Raw genomic sequence first — 24,792 nt, 5'->3', positions numbered from 1 at the left:
CATGATGTGCCCGGGGCCCACACCGCAGATGGGGAAACCGAGGCACGAAGCGGCCAGTTGTCTGACCTATAAATAAAGACAAAGAAAAGGGCTACATTTTGCAACCAGGGTTTTCTCGGTGGCTTCTGCGTTGAAATGAGAACAGCTCCTTCCACAGGGGCTTAGATTAAATCTTAGACAATCGGGGCTCTAGCGGGGCTCAGGGTAGCGTGGGGGTGTCATCGCTCTCTTCTTCACATCTTCCTGTGTCAGACTGATCTGATTGTTTTCATTCAACAAACATGTACTGAGCACTTACAGTCTGGGCTTTGTATGGTTATTGCGAAGACCAAGAAAGGGAGACAGACGCACAAAGAAAGAACCGATGAGCCCGGCCAGTGTTGCTCAGTGGTTAGCATCGGCCTAGAAGTCATAGTGCCATTCCCGGTCAGGGCACATGCCCGGGTTCTGGGCTCAATCCCCAGTGTGGGGCGAGAAGCAGGCAGCGGATCAATGATTCTCTCTCATCACTGATGTTTCTCTGTCCCTCTCCCTTCCTCTCTGAAATCTATAAAAATCTATTTGAAAAAAGAAATGATGAGATAAAGGGGCAGACAGTTATCAAGCAGCTCCCACCGGCCAGACAAGGGACCTTGACAGAGGTGGGCACAGAGGGTGAGCCTGCCTGTGTGGGGACGGGGGGGGGGGGGGGAGGACGGAGAGGCTGAGCAGGTGGCTGAGCTCAGCCTTGAGCCCAGGGAGGGCGCTCAGAGGGGAGCAGGCACCAGAGGGCACGCTGGGCAGTGGGAGGCTGGTGGGCGTGCAGTTGTGTGGTGTGCTCGGGGCGCTGCGTGGTCCTGGGCCACAGGATGGTGGACCCCTTCCATGTGCAGAATCCCGTCTTTGCAGCGTCTCACATGCGTTCTGTCCCCTGATCCGAGAGCCTGTGCCTTTCTCCCCAGCCGGAGCACGAAAGGCCTGTCACTCAGACAAGGGAGGGCGGGCAGGACACACCTAGGAAGGGCTGGAAGGCTGTTCTTCAAAGCCGGTCTGAGAAAGTGGTCACAGCTCCCGCGTTCTGCAAGCCTTTTGCTTCTCCGGGATTTTCACTGCAATCACTGCCTTGGGCGTGGGGAGCGCAGCTCTCCAGAGGGCAGGGCCTGTGCTGTGGGCCGTGGTGACCCTGGCAGTCCCCTTGCAGCTCCAGCGGCGACTGGGAGGCACCTGAGGGCGCTTTGTTTTTGGACCATGGAGAAGCTGATGGAGACAGGGCCTCTGTCACGCTTCCCCCCCCCTTCCCGCACCCCCTCCCCTGGCCCCAGGGGTCTCAGAGGCACACAGACCTGATGCCGTTTCCACTCCGACTTCAAGCTGCGTCCTCTGGTGCAGGAAGGCAAGGGTTACTCAGCCCAGGCCTTTCCTAGAAGAATGGGAGTAGGTTAGCCTGGCTGGTGTGGCTCAGTGGACAGAGCGTCGGCCTGTGGACCGAAGGGTCTCAGGTTCGATTCCAATCAAGGGCACGCACCTCGGTTGCAGGCTCCTCCCCAGCCCGGGCCCTGGTCGGGGGTCATGTAGGAGGCAACCAAGTGATGTGTTTCTGTCACATCAGTGTTTCTCTCTGTCTCTCCCTCTCCCTGCCACTCTCTCTAACAATCAATGGAAAAATATCCTCGGATGAGGATTAAAAAACAAACACACAATTGGGGTAGGTGAAGGTGCTGCCTAAGAGGAGGCCTCCCACAGCCCGCACTGCCCCTGCCACCTGAGGCTGAGCCGCGCTGCCTAATCACCTGCATAATTTCCCTGGCTCGGTGCTGGGTCCAGGTGCCCGCTCTGTCCCCTGGAAGCCAAGCCATCTGTCGGGCACCTGGCTGCTCGCTACCCACACAACTCCATTAGCCTGGCGGCGGAGGGCTCTGCCACACTGGTTTTCCCTCTGACAGGCTTTTCGGCTGAGAGGGGGGAGGGGGCTCCCCTGACCAGAGCAGGCTCTATCTAGTCTTCCGTGTTCCCTCCTCCGATCTGTGAGCGAAAGGGTGGTGGCTGCACAGAAAGGGAGGAGATGCTGTTTGCTTAGCTGTGGAATGAAGGCCAGGTGCTCCTTGCAGCCACAGAGCAGGACAGGGTCTGTTGATTTCTCCAGGTAGCACTGGCTTGTCACAGCGAGCAGCAGACAGATCTAGAAAAGGGGATTCATACTGTGGAGCTGGCCAAAGGCAGGAAAAGGAATGTTTCCCTTGGAAACAGAAAAGAAAGCAAGTGGAATAAAATGATCACTTTTAATCCTCTAGTTCTTCTTCCCTCCACCACCTTTCACCCCCCCCCCCGCCCCCCTCATCTGTGTTCTCCTGGGATTTAGGGCGTCACACGAGAGAAATGAGACCTGGCGCACAGAGGGGAGGGCAGTGGTGGGCACCGGGGGTGGAGAGGTGTGTACGCGTCTGCACATCACCCAGCCAAATATGCCACTTACACAGCCCACGCCCGATTAATTCATGCAATGGATCAATGACAGGCAGGGTGCAGCTGCAGTACAGCGAGAGCCCGAAACCTGGGCGGGTGCCTCAGTGCTTCTCTCTCTCGCACCCTCCACCTTCAGCCCATCATCAATCTCACACGGCCTGACGCTTCCTATCTGCCAGCCCTGCCCACTCCTCTCCCTGCCCAGGCCTGCCGCTGTGGTTCAGGGCTGTCATCTGCCTGGAAGACTGGAGCAGCCTCCTCAATTGGCGACCTGCCCCTTCCCATTGGGCTTCACACAGCATCCGCCCAGGCCTTTCCTGAGGGCCAGTCTCCGGCCATTTCCCCCAGTAAAACCCTTCAAGCCTGTGTTTTTCTCCTCTTCTCCCCAGGCCCTGCTTTTACCTCCAAAGCCCAAGATCCTTCATCATCTGGCCCCTGCTTCTTTCTCCAGCCTAAACTCTTATGACTCTTCGCCTCAAACCCTAGGCTCCAGCCACCGAAACTTCTCTTTTGCAAAATAGACCACGTGCCCTTGGGCTCCAGGTCCACGATGCTTGTCAAGTCCCCTTAATTAGCGATTTCCTGCCTGAACTTTAGGTCTCAACAAAAATGTCACTTTCTCCAGAAAACCCTCACTAACCCTCACAGATCATCAAGGCAGCTGGGCAGTCTGTTCTCTGTGCTTCCCTAGCACCGCATCCACCCCCACTGGATTCTGTAAGCTCCATGGAGCAGGGCCATGGCACTGGGGTCACCATTATTCCTGGCCCTGTAGGAGAGAACAAGACAGATTCAATAAAAATTTTAAAAAATCAACAAATGTTCCCTGGCCTGCATGGCTCAATAGTTGAGTGTCAACCTATGAACCAGGAGGTCACGGTTCGATTCCTAGTCAGGGCACATGCCCAGGTTGTAGGCTCGAAACCCAATATGGGTGTGTAGGAGGCAGCAGATCAATGATTTTCTCATCACTGATGTCTCTCTCTCTCTCTCTCTCTCTCTCTCTCTCTCTCTCTCTCTCCCTTCCTCTCTGAAATCAATCAAAATATGTTTTTAAAAAATCAAATGTCTGTGTCTCTGATTTTTCCTCTCTACTTAATCCTGGAGAGGCTATAACTATAATTTATTTCTGTCTCATAACCATAAAATTTTTTTTCTTACTTCATAGAATTCAAGATAAATTAGCATTTCTCCCTCTCCCTTCCTCTTTTCCTTGAAACCTGCCTGTCAAGGGAATTTGCTCATTGCATTTTGGTGGAAATTTTCATTAGTGCCTTCCCTATACCAGTTTAGCCCTTGAGCGATGCCCACTCCAATTCAATCTCCTGAAATCAATGGATAGTATCTCAGAACCATCGCCTTCTTGTCTGCACCACTTATTTAGCAATCAATCAAGTTCTGCCTTGTGATAGCTCTTGTTCTCTTGTCTTAAATTGCTCTTATTATTACTCAACATCTCACAGCTTCAGAGCGTGTCTCCCAACAATGCGGTAAGTCCCTTTAGGACTTGATTATTTTTGGGTCCCCTCATGGCTTCCCCACAAGAAATCAAACACACTTAACAAGGAAAAAATGTCATTAAATAATAAATGAATAAAAGTGTTAGGTACTCACTACAGATTAGGCCTGTCTATTCTTTGGCCAGTACTAAAAATCTCCACAGCAATTGGCCCTAATTTAAGAATGACCAAGGCAAATAACTAGAAGTTTAGAAAATACAGAAAATGACCTGGCTTTAAGGCCAAAGGCAAGACTTATCTAGAATAAATGAAGCCTGACAAATAGAGCGAAGGCACACACAGGGAACTCTGCTGTTAGCACCCAGGAGGGGAAGAGCAGTTCCAGAACTGGGAGGGGATCGTTTCTATCAAAAGACCTTCCCCCAAAGTCCCCAAACCCCCACGAACCCTATGAGGGTTGCCAAGTGGCACAACTAAGATTCGGAGGCTTTTATCTTATGTCTGCCTTGAGCCTCTATCAAGCAATGAAAGGAGCTCTGGGTTGGAGTTCCAGAGACCTTAATTTTGTTTTCAAGGTCAGCTATAACTGACATTGTTTTGTTGGCCATGACATTTAATGTCTGAGCCTCATATATTTACTAGAGGCCCAGTGCATGAAATTCGTGCATGGGGGGGGGCGTGTCCCTCCGCCCAGCCTGCACCCTCTCACAATCCAGGACCCCTCAGGGGATGTCCTACTGCTGGTTTAGGCCCGATCCCTATGGGGCTTTTTAAAGAATTACCTATGGGATCGGGCCTAAACCAGCAGTCAGACATCCTTCTTGCAATCCAGGTTCACTGGCCCTAACCACTCTCCTGCCTGCCTGCCTGATCACCCCTAACCACTTGCCTGCCTGCCTGATTACCCCTAACTGCTTGCCTACCTGCCTGATCACCCCTAACCATCTCTGCCTGCCTTCCTGATCGCTCCTAACCGCTTGCCTGCCTGCCTGATCGTCCCTAACCACCTTTGCCTCAGTCCCTGCTGCTGCGGCTTCATCCAGGAGGATGTCTAGAATGATGTCCGGAAGGTCATTAGGCTGTCTGGTCTAATTAGCATATTATGCTTTTATTATTATAGGTAGGGATTCCAATGCTCAGTCTGTCTACTCCTCTGCATGTTGTGATGACAAACTGGAATTGGATATGATGACACTTCAGAAGAATTTAAAGGAAAACACAAATCTGAAATATTAACATCATTATCTCAGACACATTGGCTGACTTTCTTGGGCTTCTCCCTGCAGCCAAAAACCCCGAGTCTGGCAACAGAGCCGTGATGGGGATGAGTGTTTGGTAAAGCTTCGATGTGACTTATCATTGTCAATCATTTCATGCTAACAAGTCAGTGTGGAGGAAAATGGAGTCTTGCCTGTCAATGGTCTTTTCTCTAGATCTTTCCCACAGATAATCAAGTGTGGACTGTTTATTTCTCTTGGCAAAATAATTTATTGAGTACCCTCCAGTGCCAATATTATACTAGGTATTGAGATAAGATTACTACATCCTAATAGGACTCGTTATGTTGCAGGAAAGATCCATAAACACGTCAACTTGAGTCCTTTTAATATAAATCACAGTCAGAACCACAGCATGGCAGCTACAAGGTGCGAGGAATACAGAGCTTGGCTTTGGAGTCAGGCTGGATGTTTATAGTTTCACTAAATGTAATAAGAGCAGTTCTTGAGCTAAGCACCGACTGCCTTAGGGGCCTAAGGGGGCCTGAGAGCTGAGACTGACTTTCCAAGCCGCTCTCAGACATCAGTGTCAATCAAACACACATCTGGGGCATTTTAGTATTGATCACACCATCCCCTCTCCAGTGAAAGTGTTGTGGGGCGCTCTGTCTCACCACTGCCCCAACCCATCACCACATCTCAGGGACAACAGGCACTTCAGGACAAAGGCCACACTTTCTAGACTTTGTTTCAGCACCAAGGACAGAGGCAAACGGAACCAGTTTCTCCAGCTTCAGAAATTGACGGTGATTTGGGGACTGAATTTAATGTCGCACCAGTCGGTTTAAAATGTATGATAGTGGCGTCCTTTCCCCACTAGCTGAATAGTCACACGCTTGAAGCACTGGATCATGTGGATGTTGTGTGGCCTCGCTGACCTGGACCCTGAGAGGTAGGCACGATGTGCTTTGTAGCCATGGCCAACGTCAGGGTGGACATTCTTGCTCCTGTACAACCCAGCTGCCTGGCCCTATGCCTACTGTTTAAGCTCCCGTCTCAAAAATTGCCTTTCCATGCTATGGTTTATTATTTTCTGTTCTATTTCACAAATCACATTTCCAGGGGCTTAGCCAGAGGAATCCTATCAACACAGTAAAACTTAATTTATCCCTGAGGCCAGAGGGCAGATTAGATACCCAGATTATACCTGGACCCATGAGGTAAGGATTAGTCAGTGAGGCCAACAGAGAAGATGGGCAAGGACAGGCCCAGTCAGCTCTCCTCCGTGAGAGGTTTTCTATGAGACTATGAGCTTCCTGAGGACAGAGTCGAAATCTATCTACTCTTCTGTTCAAGTACCTGGTGCATGGTAGTCGTTTATTAAGCTGTTAAATAAGTGAATATTAACCTGTCACATGTACCTCAGAGCCCCATGTAATTTTGATTTCATTTGAATACAGTCTTATCAGGTAAATAGACTCAAAAGCATGGAAGTATAAAACAAGATGTAAAATGCAGAGTGTGCACAGCTTCTATGGGCGTACCAGATACAATCCAGAATGAGAGTAACAACCTAGCCGCCTGGCCCCATGCCTACTGTTTAAACACATTTTGAAGGGGGAATTCAAGTAAATGGGAAAAGTGGCAACTTTTAAATCAAGTACAATTCCCACCCATGTGACCTGGAAAAGTTAATTAACTTCTGGTCTCCATTTCATTATATATAAGACAGTGGTTTACAGAAGGCAAACCATTCCTGAATCACTGTATCCTCAGAGAAATGAGAGCTTCCTGCCCTCCAAACAGGTACAACGGGCAAGATTTTCTGGCTGTTGGCCTGTTCCTGCTGTGGGTCACTGGGATTTGACTGGACAGAGAACTTCTTTTTTTAAAAAAAATATATTTTATTGATTTGGGAGAGGGATAGAGAGTCAGAAATATCGACGAGAGAGAAACATCGATCAGCTGCCTCCTGCACACCCTCTACCTTCCACCAAGGTACATGCCCTTGACTGGAATCGAACCTGGGACCCTTCAGTCCTTAGGCTGATGCTCTATCCACTGAGCCAAACCGGTCAAGGCTCCGCTTAGCTTCTTCACCCTGACCCAGCACTGCTGCTCGATCTCAGGGGGCTGCTCATGGGAGTCAGGAGATTTGTATCCTGGTTCAGGCTCTCTCAGTACCCTTAGACAAGGCACCAGCACCCCATCTTTCTTCCCTGTCTCCCAGTACTGCCCAGGTGCCCCGGGAATGACATGGACCAGGCCAGGTATCCTCTACCATGTCTCATGTTTTTTTGCCTCCATGTCCTACTGATGTTGTCACACCTGCAGAAGACTCCCCACCCCAAGCTCCACCTATGAAAATCAAAAACAGTCGTCAAAGCTTGTTGACTAAAGCCTTGAACTTCCCTCGCTCCGCCCAATGGCCCTTAACTCTCCACTCCCCTCCCATAGTGGTTCTCAACCCTGATACCCATTAGAATCACATGAGATCATCAAAACACCAGTGCCTGGACCTCCCTCCAGACCCCTTAGACCTCCACTTCTAGTGGTGGAGTTGGGATAGCACTAAAGCTTTCCAGGTGATTCTGACGGGCAGCCAGGGCTGAGGACATTGCTACCTGAGGATAGCTTCATTTCTCCTACAGTGTTTGACGTCAAATCACGAGCCCCTTGTTGGCAGAGATGTTTACCCATTTTTCTAATTGTGTAATAACGCCTTACCCAGAGTAGGTGTCGACAAGTAATTGTGGAATTACACTGTGACACTCTGTACCCCATATGGCAGTTATTCCTGGAATGTTTCTCCCTCCGTACTGTGAGGAGGAAGGAAGACAGGAGAATTCACCTGGTCGGTTCCCCTATGCATAGTAAGAGAGTTCTCCTAGAGAGCCAGGATTCAAGAGGTAGAATTGCATAAGAGACAGTAGGCCTTGGGATGGACTGGGAGGAGGGACAAGGGACCCTTCTTTCTTCCTCTTCCAAAAAACTCCTTGTCCTAGCCCCATGCTCTATACCACACACAGCCCGCACTCTAACGCCTTCCAGACGGTGGGAGGTGCGAGAGGAGCTGGAACTTCTGTAGAGCTATTTTGGTGCTGCCTGGAGGTCACGTGAACTTGAGAACAAAGTAGGTGAAGCTGAAACCCAACCCACATTCTGCCTCTGCCTCCAAACCCAGACAGAAACAAGACAGGGTTCCTCCAACCCATTACATCACTGAGGGGGGTGTTGTAATAGCAGCATCCATAACCTCCTTTCTATTATCTTAAAGCCAGATCTACCCGCCAAAGAGAAATACAGAATTGTAGCATTAAGCTAATTAAGGGCTAAAAAACCCTCGGGGGAAAATACTTAATGTGTTTTTTTTTGGTGTGGTTTGGCATTATTTCTTAATTATGCACAAGCTTATTATCTGCATATCTTGTCACTTCATTATGGTCAAGTTGGCATCTTATTGTGAATTGCCTTACCTTCCTCTGAATGTTTTACCAGTTCCACACTGCCAGGAGTTGGTTCAATCTTTTTTTCTCTACCTGTATATCAGATATATATATATTTTTCTCTTTGTCATAACACCCAGCACAATCATGCTTATGTATGACTATGTGGTATTACATTCCTATGCTTACCATTACAACATACCACAAACTGGGTGGCTTAGGCCAACAAAAAATGTGTTATCTTGGTTCTAGAGGCCAGAAGTCCAAATGCCAGGGGTTGACAGGGCCATACCCATTTGAAGACACCAGGAAAGGATCGGTTCCAGGTCTCTACCTTCACTCCCGGAGCCTCGGGTGTTCCTTGGCTTGTAGGTACATCACTTCATCCCTCCATCTGCACATGGTATTCTCTGTGTCTTTGTATCATCTATCCTCTGGGCATGCTTTTCTCTGTGTCCAAATTTCCTCCTTTTGTTAAGAACATCAGTCATATTGGATTAAGGCTCACTCTCATGACCTCCTTTTAACTTGATTACCTCTAGAAAGACCCTATTTTTATATTCTGAGGTCCTGCGAGTCAGAACTCCAGCATATCTTTGGTGGGGGAACTCAGCTCAACCAATAACATATGTCAGTTCTTCACTTCTCTTGTTTTAGTATACAAATGACCAAAATACCTTACGTAGTTGGCTGAATGATGAATTCCAAAGTTCTTTTTCTTCCATGCATTTGGGTCATTGCCTGTAAACATGCAATTTCTGCTTCTTGGGACCAACCATGGTGCTGTTGAATATCAGGACCCCAGGGTGCCTCAGTGACCACCCGTCTCAACCTCTGGGAGACCTGTGATGGAGTAAGTCTCCCCTGTAACCTTCAAGACACACGGCCACCCAGCTCTGCTCACACCCCCATGCCAGGGAGCTTGTTGGGTTCTATTCCTTCTGTGATCAGTTCTGCCTGGGAAGAAATTCTTCCTAGACTGGTCCCAAATCTCCCAAATTCTGCCCCAAAGAGTCAAACCCCTGGTCTTGGGCTACATAGGAGGCCTTCAGATATTTCAGGTGTGTGAGGGTGGCTGTGCCCCATCTGTTCTCTATCCCAGCACCAAGCAGCCCCCATTTCCTCCACCCAATCAGCACACAAGACTGGAGATGTGATCTGCACAGAGCAGATAGGACAGTTGATCCTGTCGTTTCTCTTGAAAAGTGGCATGAAATTGCATCAACTCTCACGGCAGACACCGTTCTAGCTCCAGCTTCTCTTTTACACCGTCACGTTCACTTCGTGTTTCAGAGTATGCATGACCAAGGTGTACCGCGATCCTTTCATTTTTAACATATACTAAACTCAATAAAGCCTTTTGTTAGGTGCTCTAATCATCATTCCATGGTGTCACCGCATCAAAATGACCTTAGAGGGAGCCTGGTCTGTGGTGGCAATGAGCCGGGCACCGTACAAAACAAGAATCCATCCCTTTCAGATCTCAGGCTATGTCCAAATTGCCCGAGTCAAAAATGTAGGCAAGTAGCTGTTGGGTTTGTGCCACGGTAGATGATTCGGGTCCAAAGTGATTATCTTTCCAATGAATCCTGTCCATTGGCTAGATTCAATAAGTGGTGGTGTTAACCTGCGGAAACTCCGTGCAAGTCCCTTGGCAGTGATATCAGCATTTGCGGTCACCTCCTCCTTCTCTGCTTGTGTTCTGTTTGTATCCTTATCTCCACGAGTCATATTACATGCAACTTGCAAGCCCTTGGGATATAGATACGAGACATCAACAATTTGTTATCATCATTCTTTGAGTTTGTTAAGTATCATGGGCACTGCATTCAATCCTTTTCAAATAAGGAGTCATTTAATCCTCACAATTCTGGGACATAGGTACTGTTATTATCCTTGCTGAAACTATGACGAATTGAGACTTCATGAGGTTAAACACATGGCCTTCATTGATTAAATTGTGGTATATCAGTACACTACACAGGAGTTAAAAGAAAGCGATATCTTTATGTACTGACATAGAAACATATGCAGGATGTAATGGGAAATAACAAGTTGAATAATAATAAGATATAGTCATTTGAGAAAAATGTTTTTTTATATGACAATATTCCTTTTGGATATGACCTGGGGTGGCAAGCTGAAGGATGAGCAAATGAGTGAGCATCTGTGCCTTTTTCAGCAGGGATGGAAATGGGCGAGGGAGAGCTGAGACAGAGAGAGCTCTGGCCCCGAGCCAATCCTGTCCTGACGGCAGGGCATTCTTGTCCTGATTTACGTCATGGAGCTCCAGGAAGCCCCACAGGAAGGAAGAACTTGGCTATGGCCCCAGCCTAAGAAGCTAGCCTTGATTTCAGAACTGGCCAACCCCTTTCCCGCAGGCTGGTGGCTTCCCATAGGAGCAGTCCTCAGGCCCGCTGCTGCTCCAATCACAGCCTCCCCATCAGCCCATTAGCCCGAGCCCAGCTTCTCTCTATGTTTCTGATTCCTCCTGTGCCTCTGAGCTTGGTCAGACCAGTCCTGACCTTGAACAATCCAGGGACCAATGACTCAGCCCTTCCTCTCCTCACTCCTCCCCCCCCCCCCCCCATTCATGCCCCACAGCGATGCTTCCGAAAGACGACCACAATAAGGAAAAAAAAAAGGGTGAGGGGAAGCAGGCATGGGATATGGAGGGTAGAGTTCATGTTTAAGAATAGCCTTTCCAGCCCCAGTGGAGTTGATGAGCCAGAGCCGAGCGAACTTCTTGTCTGATGTCTGGGATGTATCTGCCTTGGGAGGGGAGTAGAAGGTCAAGCTCTTGCTGGGAGTCATAACTCTCCACTTAAAAGCCCTCAGACACGTTTTATAAAGATCCACAGAAGAACTATTTTGAGGCTTCCTTTCCATTTCCTTTCAAAGAGAGGCCGCTTAGGGCACAGAAGTAGAAGCTGCCTGAGAGGCTGGAGAGATGCCAGGGAGGGTCTCACTCTAGGGGGGCACGCAGCAGTTGAATGAAACACTTGGAAGTAACTGTTCAGGGTGACGAAGGAGAGTGAAGCAAAATTATCCCTCTCTTCCCACCCCCGCTCCTCCCTTCACCCTTTGCAAGTTATTCCGAGATCCTGGGAAGTTAATGCAACCTGGATTTACAGGTCGGGCTGCAACGAGAAGAGAGGAAGGAGGTGTCTAGAGAATGACTGGAGGAAGAGTTGGAAGCACTTCACGAAGTTAAGTCTTGTTAAGGACTCAGGCTCTGGAGTTAGATGTGGGTCCAAATTCTGGCTGTGTCACCCATGAATTGTGTGACATAAGCATCCCTTGGGCATCTGTGAAATGGGTCATCGACCTGGCAGACTACCCTGAGGGGTGGCTGAGATCATATACTCAGGCCGGTGATGAGTGTTTGCTGTTATTATTTTCTGAGACATTAACCCTGTTCTAGACCTAGAGCAGCACAGAAGGTGTCTAGACAGAGCATCTAGGAAGAAGGCTCAGGGATGGGAGGGCATCACTGGGTTTGCTGGGCGAGGCGGCGCTCAGACCTGTCATACTGAGAAGAGTCAGGGGGTCTGAGACTCTGTTTGCTCTCTTTCCCCTTCCCCATCAATATTTGCTTTGATGATGGTTGTTTACCTTTACCTCAAAATTGAAGCTAATGTGTTAGAGCCACTCGCCTGTGAACTCCTTAGTTTTTGGTTCTGTGTTTGGGTGGAACTAAAGGATTGGCTGATTATTAAAGAAAAATAAGGAGAGCAATAATAAGTAGGAACGTATTTGAAGGCAGAGAATTCGCTCACCGAACCATACTCCATAGGCAGTAAGGTGTGTGTGACCTGAGACCAAAGGAAGGTAGACCAGATGCCCCAAATCAGGGGCAGCACCTTTAGGACCTCATTAAGGACTATAGAGAGGGAGAATATTGATATGGCTCTGGAGAAGTTTGGGGAACCCAGACAGTCTCCCCCCCCATTCCTACTCATCACTTTTCCTCTCTTAACCTAGCATATCCCCTCTTTCATTGTGTTTCTTTTTTCTTTTTCCAGAAAGTTTAACTAGGTATCTTTTTTATTATTATTGATTTCAGAGAGGAAGGGGAGAGGGAGACAAAAACATCAATAATAAGAATCATTGATCAGCTGCCTCCTGCATGCCCCTTACTGGGGATTGAGTCTGCAACCTGAGCATGTGCCCTTGACCAGAATCAAACCCGTGACCCTTCAGTCCACAGGCCAATGCTCTATCCACTGTGTCAAACCAGCTAGGGCTCTATGTGTTGCCTCTAACCAATGGCTTTGAAGTCGCCTTGTAAACATTGTTCAGATCTCACAGGCAGAAAATCATTCTCGCTGCCCACTGAGTGAGCATTAGGCTGACATTTCTCAGGGCCTTCAGTGCCCTGCTCCATCCTCCAAACCCCTGAGCTCCGACAACAGGCATCTGCCTGCAGCACACGCAAGCCTGGCCTCTGCAGCCTCGGGCCACAGGGAAGCCCATGAGAGACAGAAAGCAAGGAGCCTGCTGCATTCCTTTTAGGGTCCGCTGCCTAATCAACGAACACCATGGTCAGGCTAGAGAAGAGAAGGAGGGAATGGAAAGAAAAATAGCAGAAAAAACATATACATCGTATTTTATATTTTCCGCATTTTAAAATCTATTTTGCTTTCATGTCTGAACTAGTGTCCTGGGGCTCTTGTACCAAAGTACCACAAACTGGATGGCTTAATAACAGAAACGCATTCTCTCCCAGTCCTGGAGGCCAGATATCAGGGGCCAAGGCATCAGCAGGACCACACTTCCTCTGAAGACTCTAGGGGAGAACACTCCTTTGCTTACTAGCTCCTGCTGGCTTCCTGCATCCCTGGGTTTTCTGTGGCGTGTAGATGCATTGCTCCGAACCTCTGATTCTGTCATCACACGGCCTTCTTTCCTTGTGCATCTCTGTGTGTCCTTTCTGCTTCTAATGAAATCACCAGTCATTGGATGCAGGGCCCACCCTAATGTAGCATGACTTCATCTTAACCAGTTATGTCTCCAAAAGACCCTCTTTCCCAACAAGGCAATGCCCTGAGGTTCTGAGTGGACCTCTGCCTTGGGAAGACCTTACAACCCACTCCAATATGATCACAGGGTCTTATCCGCCAACTGGCCCCTCTCAGAGAGATTCGGCTGCGACCACAAGATAGTTCCAACCCTTCACCTCCCTCCTCCCACCTCTGCCTCCAACTACTCAGGGGTGGAGACTGCCTCCCCAGCCTGGAAAAGCCTATTCAAACAGACTCACTACAGATTGTGTCTTTTAAGAGAAATTCCCTTAAAAGCAGACCCTGGAACAAAGATTTGACTACAAGTGGTTTATTTGGTAGGTGACCCCAGGAAGCACCTGTAGGGGTGGGAACAGGGAAGGACAGGAAGTCAGCAGAGGGTTTGCGATAGGTCAGGAAGCCGTAGCCGGCTGGGGTTCACTGCCATGGGGAAGATCTGGGAGACTTCGTAGAGCAGTTCAGAGCTGTTCTCCCTGAGGGGCGAGGCGCTTGAGGGGTCTGTGCCCTGACTCTCATCTGTCGTTAGCTGAGGATGCTCCCAGGAGTGCTGGCTCACCTCCCTTCAAGCCTGCACCTCGCACAGTCTGAGCTCACTCCTGGGACCAGCGAAAGCCCCGAGGCAGAGACAGTCACAGAGGCTTCCAGCAAGGAGCTGGGGCTCATCCAGGAAGCAGGACTGTCAATAAGACAGAGGTACTGACAGTATCTGCTACAGCGCGAAGCCACGCTCCCACCTAGGCCTTCCCAGCGTCCTCTTTCGTAGAAGGTGCTCCGTGCACGTTTGCCAGGTTGAAATGGCCCAGATCATTAGAATCAAGAGCAAAGAACATTGACTCAGCCATTAAACAAAGGTTTGGTTAGCATTTATCACAGGCCACGTATTGTGCTAGACCAGGGGCCCTCAAACTTTCTAAACAGGGGGCCAGTTCACTGTCCCTCAGACCGTTGGAGGGCCAGACTATAGTTTAAAAAAAAACGATGAACAAATTCCTATGCATACTGCACATATCTTATTTTGAAGTAAAAAACAAAATGGGAACAAATATAATATTTGTATTTGCATGTGGCCCGCGGGCCATAGCTTGAGGACCCCTGTGCTAGACCTTGAAGGTGCCAACCAGTGTAATTTTGAGTTCGGTACAGAATTATTACTTTTAACCAAGAATCAGCCAATCCCGGCCTTCATCCACTACAATCAGCCAACAGCCCTGAGGTCCCCAGAAGACGTGATCTTAGCTGAATCAGGAAAAACAAGCTCTGTGTCTCTGCTGGTGAAGATTCTTTGCAGAGCCTGGGAGGAGACTAACCTTCCCTGCTCCCTCATTAAGTTTTTATTACGCTTTCCAGTGCTCAGATTCACCGAGCAGAACAGCCCCTCACTGGGTCATCTAACCAGCCGTGACAAAGAGACCCCAACCACTGGCTGGCCTCTGTCCTGGATTTCTACCAGTTTAGGAAGTTAACTTGGTGAATCTGAGCTTCACTACTGAGTAGACAAGAGAAAATGCGGGGCCCTAACCGGTTTGGCTCAGTGGATAGAGCGTCGGCTTGTAGACTGAAGGGTCCCAGGTTCGATTCCAGTCAAGGGCATGGACCGTGGTTGTGGACTCATCCCCAGTGGGGGGCGTGCAGGAGTCAGCTGATCGATATTTCTCTCTCACCGATGTTTCTAACTCTCTATCCCTCTTCCTTCTTCTCCGTAAAAAATCAATAAAATTTTTTTTAAAGAGAAAATGCTGGTACTCTTGACATTGAGACCTTATCTATCCATTTGCCCTACACCCCAAACCATCCCAGACCAATGGGGCTCAATGCTCTTGTTTTAATTCTATTTTGGTTTTATTTATTTATTTTTATTTTTTTTATTATTTTTTTTAAATATTTTTTATTGATTAAGATATTACATATGTGTACCCTCTACCCCCCCTCTCCCCGCTCACCCCCTCACCCCCCCGTTGTCCGTGTCCATTGGTTAGGCCTATATGCTTGCATATAAGTCCTTTGGTTGATCTTTCCCCCTTGCCCCCACCCTCCCCTACCTTCCCTCCAAGGCCCGACAGTCCAATCAATGCCTCTCCGTCTCTGGATCAGTCCTTGTTCATCAGTTTATGTTGTTCATTATATTCCACAAATAAGTGAGATCTTGTGGTATTTATCCGCTCTCCAGTTCCATCCATGCTGTGGCAAATGGTAAGAGTTCCTTTTTCTTCTTCCTCTTCTTAAAGAATACCTTTCAGCTTTTCATATAATGCTGGTTTGGTGGTGATGAACTCCTTTAGCTTATTCTTATCCGTGAAGCTCTTTATCTGACCTTCCATTCTGAATGATAGCTTTGCTGGATAAAGTAATCTTGGTTGCAGGTTCTTGCTATTCATCTCTTTGAATATTTCTTGCCACTCTCTTCTGGCCTGCATGGTTTCTGTTGAGAAATCAGCTGACAGTCGGATGGGTACTCCCTTGTAGGTAACTGACTGTCTTTCTCTTGCTGCTTTTAAGATTCTCTCTTTATCTTTTGCTCTTGGCATTTTAATTATGATGTGTCTTGGTGTGGTCCTCTTTGGATTCCTTTTGTTTGGGGTTCTCTGCGCTTCCTGGACTTGTAAGTCCATTTCTTTCACCAGGTGGGGGAAGTTTTCTGTCATTATTTCTTCAAAAAGGTTTTCAATATCTTGCCCTCTCTCTCCTTCTGGTACCCCTATAATTCTGATGTTGGTACGCTTGAAGTTGTCCCAGAGGTTCCTTACACTATCTTCATATTTTTTGAATCTCTTTTCTTTTTTCTTTTTCGGTTGGGTATTTTTTGTTTCTTTGCATTTCAAATCTTTGACTTGATTCTTGGGATCCTCTTGTCTGCTGTTGGAGCTCTGTAAAGTATTCTTTATTTCAGTCAGTGTATGCATAATTTCTAATTGGTCCTTTTTCATGACCTCCATGGTCTCACCATACTCCTTGAGGGATTCATTAAATTTATCGGCGGTTTCCATAAAATTCTTAACAAACCTTATAAACGTGGCCTTGAACTCTATATCCAGTCGTCTGGCCTCCTCCGTTTCTGCCAATTGTGACCTGTTTCTTTGTCTCCGCATTTTGGCTGCTTCCCTGTGTTGATAGAGTGGCCTGCGCGCCAGGTGTCCTGTAGGGCCCAGTGGCTCAGCCTCCCCAGTTACCCGGGGTGGACACTCTTGGTGCACTCTTGGTGCCTCGCTTGTTGTAGGATCACTGGGAGGAATTGACCTCCAGGCCAATTGGCTGTGGGAAGCAGCTGTGTCTGAAGTGGGAGAATGTTCCCCCTCTGACCACTGGGTACAGTGGCTCCTGGATCTAAGGAGGTGCTAATTCAGCCCCTGCCTGAGGCCACACAGCAGGAACTACGAAGAGGCTCAGCTGTGAAGCAATGCAAGCCGCTGCGGGGCCTTGGGCCTTCTCTTGGAAGTTCCGGGTCTGGCTGGCCCGGCTGCAGTTAGGTAATTATCAGGTTGCAAAGTTCTGGGGCATTCACATGCAAAAGCCCCTGCCCCAGCCCGGGTGGGGCGGGGCCTCAGGGAGGCAAAAGGCCGGAGAAAGAAGCTATGGCTGATTCTCCGCGCCCGGAGACGCGCGTCTCAGTGTCCCGGCAATGGCTGCGAGCACCTCCGAGGGAAATCTGCCCCCAAATTCGCCCGCTGCTGCCTGAGAGAGCAGCCTCTCCCCGTATGAGACCTGGGTCCCCAGAGACTTCCCGGAACCGGAGATCAGAGCAGTCGGGAGCTTGTGATTCAAAAAGACAGCCGCGTCCTCAGGTGCCACCCCCTTTCCGCGCGCGCGAGCCGCTGCCGTACCTCTGCACTCAGCCTCCACAGCTCCTCTGGCTCTCAGTGTGCTTTTCTTTTCTTCTAGTTGTAGAAATTACACTCAGCCAGCCTTCCTGTTGTTTTGGACGATGTTTGCTCCGTCCTTTGGGCTAATTTTCAATTGTTGTGGGAGGCGACTATTTCCCGGTGTTTATCTATGCCGCCATCTTAGTTTCTCCTCTATTTATTTTTATTGATTTCAGAGAGAGGAAGGGAGAGGGAGAGAGAGATAGAAACATCATGATGAGAATCATTGATCAGCTGTCCCCTGCACGCCCCCTACTGGGGATTGAGCTCGAAACCCAGATGTGTGCCCTGACTGGTAATCCAACCATGATCTCTTGATTCGTAGGTAGATGCTCAACTACTGAGCCACACCGTCCAGGCCCTAATGCTCTTCTTGGCGAGGTGTCTCAATACAGAAACTCTTCCTCTTGGCTCAGTCCCTGCTCCAGGACAATTTGCTCTCTCCTGGTCTCACATACAGTGTCTTTCTCTCTCCTGTCATTGTAGAGGGCACGAAGCCCACGATCGTTCTGGAATTGTTCAGACCATTCCAGAAACTCCCTCCCCCCAACAGCAGAGCAGTCTAGCGAGCCACAGTCCCCAGGGGCAGGCTTGTCAGAGAACAGAGCAGACTCAGCCGTGGAGCCTGCCTCTGTCCATGCATACAGAGGAGCTCCCTGTCTCCCTCGGTCCCTGGGTGTGCGCTGTCAATATTCATCTCCTTCTCCCTCCCTTGGGAATGAAAAGAGCAACTTGCCTGGCAAACAAGAGGAAAAGAACAGATTGCTGCTGCTCGTGAAAGCTCTGGCTCAATAGAGTCTGATCGCCTTGGTCCCCTCCTCTGAGCTCAGTGGGGTTTACGGATGGAAATGTGTTTTCTTCCTGAAACGTTACTGTCTGCTGAAGCCCCAGAGACCGGGCTGGTCTCTCCCCTTTTCCTGACATATAATCATAGAGAGTTGACTTCACTTCTTTGGATTTCATTTTGTTTTTCCAACTGGAAATTTTTTAAAAAGGCTAATAGTCTCCTAAGTGGACTGTAAGGGTATAAATGCATAAATATGAAAGCATTTTGGAAGAATTACCTTTCATATTCTCTCTCTCTCTCTCTCTCTCTCTCTCTCTCTCTCTCTCTCTCTCTCCATTTCAACCTGCTTTAAACAAGTAAATCCTCCTCCAACCATAGGTCCGGCTTTAGCTGCCACCCATTTCTTTTCTCCCCTTTGAAGCAAAACCTGTGAAATGTTGTCTGCATTTATCTTCATTTCCTCACCTCCCACGGCTGCCCCCTTGGCTCAGCACACGACAATCTGGCTCCCACCCCATCACTCCCCGAAACAGTTTTCACCACAGCCACCCAGGACCCTGTTGCTAAATCCAGCCCATGCTTTTTGATTGGATGAAACTTTTAATGCATTAGTTATTGTCTAATATGACCTCCCTCCCTCCCTCCCACAAGCTGGTGATTCTCTCTTTCCTGCGCATCCAAATATTACTCTCTCTGGGGTTTTCTCCTGTATCTGGGTGATCCTTCTTAGACGTCTTTGGCCCCACATGAAATGTCTGTGTCTCATCACTGATTTCCTGGGAATAACTCCTACATGGCCAGTCTATATCTCCAGCTCATGTCTGTCTCCAGAGAATGGCTATCCAAGGACCCACCCCCAAGCTGGAGTCCTGGCGTGGTTCTGAATTCCTTCTCTCCCTGACCTTATCTATCCGATCAGTGCCCAAGTCCAGCGAGTTCTTGCTCCATCCATCCCCTTGTCTCCCTGCCACGTAATCTCCCCCACGGCAGGCCCCACTCCCATTCCTTTGTCCCAATGTCTATGACAGTCTCCCCAGCGGCCTCCCTGCCTCAGCCTTACCTTCTCCCGATCTGCTCTCCACGCTGCTTCCAGAACCATCTTTCTAAAATGCAGACCTGGTCATGACACTCCCCTTCTGCAAACAATGCAATGACTCTCCGTGGCCCGCCGCCAGGATCAAGTTCAAACTCATGAGCGTGGTATCGAGGCCCTGCTTGTTCTCAGCCCTCTGCAGGTCACCCCAGGAGCTCTGTGCTCCGTGTCCTTGATAAACACTCGCCCGCCCCCCCAAGGAACAAGGAGGGCATGGAGATCGCTATCACGGCACCACAAACAAGTCAAGACCCAATTTTCCTATTTGGTTGAAAGAAAGGTTGTGGCACCAGGGAGTTAAAAGTATTTCCAGCAAGACACCCGCTCCGCAGGGTCTGAGGAGAAGGCACTGGTTATTGTCACAGGCATGGAGTGCGGGCCTGCTTCACTTTTCTGTTCCAACACCTGTACCCTTCTCTGAAGATGCTCTTTCCTCCCAGGCACACACATACTTACCAACTGCATTTGCATGGGAAAGCTAGTGGAGAGGCGTTCGCATTGGCTGTGTCTGGGTGGGCAGGATGATTGGGCTCGTTTATGTTCTTTTTGCTGGTTTTTATATTTTTTACATGGAACTTGTATTATTTTTTAAAAATATATTTTTATTGATTTCAGAGACCAAGGGGGAGAGAGATAGAACATCAGTGATGAGGGAGAATCTCGAGCAGCTGCCTCCTGCACCCCCCACACTGGGGATCGAGCCTGCAACCAGGGCTCAGTACCCTGACCTCCTGGTTCATAGGTCGATGCTCAACTACTGAGCCACACCAGCTGGGTGAGCTTGTGTAAGAAGAAACAGCATACATGACCCCATCTGAGGGTGACAATTAGTAGTAGCACGAAGCTGAGTGATGATACTTTTAAAAGGAGCTTACAGTTGGGAACATGGAGGGGACAATGACATGAGGAAAATGTTGCTTGAATTCAACCCACAGGCATTGCTCCCCTGCCAGCCCCCAGGGGCTGCTCTGGGTGCTACAGTGAACAAAGGTGATGGCACCTTCCACCGTGGGCGGGCGGGGGATGTCAGCACGCCAGGCAGCATGCTCCGTGCTTTGGTGATGCTGTTTCTTATCATCTTCACAACTGTAGGAAGTAGGTATCTTAATTCTGGTTTTGTAGATGGAGAAACTGAGGCACGGAGAGGGTTGGTTTTTTTTTGGATTGACTGGCCCCAGATCACAGCTGATACGTTAGGATTTAAATGCAGATATGTCTGACTTCATCCTGTTTGAACTACACAGAACTGGCTTTCTTAAGGATCTGGGAGGGTTGGCTAATGCAGGGAAATAACACAAAGAAGAAAAGACGGGACAGGACTCCTTGGCCATGTGTGCGTCTTGGGGCGCCATTGCTGCTCTCCCGATGGGATGCAAGTTCTGGTTTGGAGGGAAAGTGTGGTCTGGTCCCTGCCCCGTGCTGGCCAGCAAGGACGCAGGAAGCTCAAATTTGTTTGAATATCAGCCTCAGGAAACCGCTGCCTGAGGGGGACGCTCCCCTCTCTCCCCTCCCCCAAACCCAACACAATGACACCACAACCAACACTAGAAACCCTTGTATTCATGACGCCTGGCCTCTCTCACAGAGGTGTGTGCCAGGCGGAGCATGCTGACTGCTGCTCAGGCGATGGACTGAGCCCCGTTCTCGTTCTCACTGCGTGGCTGCCGTCCAGTCCGTGTCTGGGTCAGGAGAGAAGGTCCTGGGGAAAAGGCATCCATGCCCCAAAGTGTAGTAGAGAGAGCTGGGGCGGGGGGGGGGGGTGATGGTTAGAGGTGATTGCAGAACTAAAAGAGCGAACGGGAGGGTGAAAAAACTCCAAAATGAGCAACTATAGGGACATCTCACCAGCCCTAGGCTGGGCGGAGAGGGAGAGCTGCTGTTGACTTGTCCTGGGGCAAGACCACCCTGTGGGAGCTGGAACTAAGGCAGGGGGTGCCCCGTGGAGGCCGGGGTCACCGGGGATGCAGACTGTCCTTGAGATGCTGCTCAGAACAGCAACCGGGGAGAAGCACTTGACCTCCCAGTTCTCATGGCCTCCGATCTCCGGCCAGTGCCTCTCATTCCCTTGGCAGCCGGAGGACAGGAGCCTGGGAAAGTCATTTTCAGGGGTGGGTCCCTGTGGGACAGAGCAGAGCAGGGGAAGGGCGCTGAAAGGTAAGTGTCAGGTGTCGCCTGACTCCCGTTATCCCCACCAGCCCCCACACGTCACCCAGTGAACAAGCCAAGTTTTTAAAGTGCCTTCTGTGCAGTTTAATCGATGAAAGTGTTACCCTACGTTCCTCCATAGAAGCTCTAGAGCTGGTGCCCTCCCCACTGTCTGCAGCCTCACTCTGCTGGTCTATAAAGCAAGGAGGGTGGCCCTAACCAGTTTGGCTCAGTGGATAGAGCGTCGGCCTGCAGACTGAAGGGTCCCGTGTTGGATTCCGGTCAAGGGCATGTGCCAGGTTGCAGACTCGATCCCCAGTAGGGGGCGTGCTGGAGGCAGCCGATCAATGATTCTCTCTCATCATTGATGTTTCTATCTCTCTCTCCCTCTCCCTTCCTCTCTGAAATCAATAAAAATATATTTAAAAAGAAATAAAAGAGGGTGGTGATGCGGGGTCTCTGGTTCTGGCAAAGCCTCAGAACCCCTGGCCACCTTGAGCTGGGCTTGGCCAGGCGACCCTTTTCCAGGCGGCTTCTGAAGGTCACAGAAGTTAGCGTTTTTAATTATGAGAGGCCGGGTGCGAGGGCAGGGGAGCTGCCGGGAAATGACAAGTGGTAGGCGCAGTCTTCCCAGGCCAGGGCACGTCCCGGCCGCAGTGATGGATGTGCTCAGCCTCCCTGGTTGGCACGGACCTGTCAGGCCTTGATAAAGAGCTCACCCAGCGCTGTGCTAATATGAACAAGGGAAGATGGGATGGGGGTTGAACACGCTGCCTGCGAGCCATCTGGACAGACAAGGTGAGCAGACAGCCCCTGAAGGGCAGGGGCCGCCTGTGTCCTTCCTGTTCTCTCCTGTGACTTTTCCCTCCCGCCCACTAGCCTTTCCTGCAGCAGTCGGCCCTGGTCATCTCAGCCGGAAGGGACTCCAGGGGGAATGAATGACAGAGAGAAGACGGGGAATATATGGCCTCAAGCCCAGAGCGGCCACCAGGGGGCCACCCGGTGGGAAACAGACTGTGGGCGCCTTGCAAGCCTTTGGGAGAGGCTGGGCGCGTCCAAGAACCGAGGAGCCGCCAAGTACTTTCTAAGAGGGGAGTCACATGACAACGGGGGTGGGGTGGGGGTGGGGAGGAAAGGTCTGGTGTGAAGAAACTGGGATGTTTAGGACACAGTGGTTCCGAAGATACCTCACAGGTTCTGAGGTCCATCACCGCATTGACTACCAGAAATGGGAGAGAATTGGTTTGTTTTCCACGTTGGGGGCTAAACTGGTTGGGTTTAGTTGGACAGTGAGATGGCTAGGTCAGTGTTCACACAGAAGGTTGGACTCTGGAGGACTCACCAGAGAACAGGACTAAAGCCAAAGATTGCCTGGCCTTAGAGGGACAGCTGCTGTGAGCTCCTTAATGAAGGGCTAATCGGGACTGAAATTAACTGGCCTGGTGCTCAGCGAGAGGAATAGAAAGCATTCCTAGGGCCTGGGTTCCTAGATGGGTAACTTCAAGTTCCCCAGAGTCTCTAGAGATCATTTCTCACCCTCCAATCCCTCCTTTTTGGCTATCCACCCCGAGATGTGAGCCACACCCCTTCTTGGTCTGGTGTCATTGCTCAAGGGGGAAGCCTGGGAGAGTGAGGATCTCCATTGGCACCTCCCAGGGTGAGAAAGAGGGTTCTTCTTGAAGCAATCTACTCCCCCGGCGGGTGGCGGTGGCTGAGGGAAGGGCCAAGCAGCCTCCTGAGAAGTCGAAGGGACACCCATGAGTGTGACCTGACCTCATGTCATTCTCTGAGGGCGGAGGGCGGTGCTGTCCGGGTGCCATCAGACACCAGGGCGACGCCCCCTTCTTCCCCTTCTCCAGCGGATCTGTTGGGAGTTGTGGGCCACATCTCCGTAACCTGGGGTCTCCAGAACAAGAGGGAGAGGATTTTAACCTTAAGGGGAAAGAAGAGCCCAGAAGAAAACACAGACCCCTCAGGAGGGAATAGCACGTCAAGGGCGTCAAACAGCCTTTGAGACCGAAGGATACTGTGGGGCTCGGGTGGGGGAGGGCCTGCTAGACCTCTGACGTTTTAGAGTGGACAGGCATGGGGAGCCGGGAGGGTTTTGTAGAAGAAAGGAGACGGACGCTAAGGAATCTGGAGGCAGTCCTGGTCTGGCTTTTCTCCGTTTTCCTGGACCCCCTTCCCTTCATCCCCTTTCTGTGGCCCCCCTGCACCGGAATGTTTGGGTTCAAATCTAAGCTCCATTTGTTTATACGTCTGATTCCCACGCCACACTCTGAGCCCCTGAAAGGGAGGGTCCCCATCCGGTTCTTCTTTGAAACGGTGGACCCAGCACCGTGCCTGGCACCGAGGGGCTTCGCAATAAACACCCAGTGACTGAGGACCTAGGCAGCAAAGGCTTCCACTCTGGAGCCAAACTACCAGGATTTGAATCCTGGTTCTACCGTGTATTGGCTGAGGGCGAGATTCTTGGCCTCTCTGGGCCTCAATTTCTTCATCTGTAAGATGGGATCATAACAGCACCTATCTCATAGGGTGGATGTGAGAATGAAATGGGCTCCTGTGTGTATCACGTGTAGAACAGTGATTGGTTCTCAGTAACTCAGATGAATTATTGGCTGGTGGACTTTTTTTGTTTGTTTGTTTTTTAAGACCTGCACCTTAAACATAATGAGTTGGTTAATAATTTCTCTCCAGTGCCGTGGCTTGTGAGGAATCTGGGATTAGGGGAATTAATGATCACACAAACAAATTATATGCAGGATTTCCTATAGTAATTTGGCCCAGACAGATGAGCTCTAAAGAGCCAAATTGGCTCATTAATCTCTGCTCCGAGGCCCCGTGGTAAAGGAGGATCATTCGGCAAGAAGTGCCATCCACACGGAAATTTGTTTTCCACAGCAGCGATGGGCTATTTTCAGCCTCAGCCTCAGGTGATGCATTTTGATTTTGTCTCAGGCTGAAGAAGAGGGGGAGATTTTAGTAAAGAGTGTAGGAAAGGGCAGAAAACAAATGTGGCAAGTTGTCTGGGAAGCCACTGCCCGCTAGGACTGAGGGGGAAGCCACCAGATCCAGTTCACGGCCAAGTCCCCAGCAGCAACCTTCCGTTCAGGGAGATTAGAGGCAAGTTCGCAAGGAAAGCTCACTCACCGCAGAATGAGACAACCCCAGTCAGTGCCAGGCTGCCAGCTGTGCACACAGGTACAAGCACATCTGTCTCAAGGTCAGGATCCAAGACTTCAAGGTCTCTGTGTCTCCTGCTGAAATGACGATAACAGCTACCGTTTGTGGGTGCTTAGGACATGCCCAACATTATGC

Source organism: Myotis nattereri (genome assembly GCF_964212035.1).
Source record: "Myotis nattereri genome assembly, chromosome: 18".
NCBI classification, from domain to species: Eukaryota; Metazoa; Chordata; class Mammalia; order Chiroptera; family Vespertilionidae; genus Myotis; species Myotis nattereri.
This window is presented reverse-complemented; position numbering follows the sequence as displayed.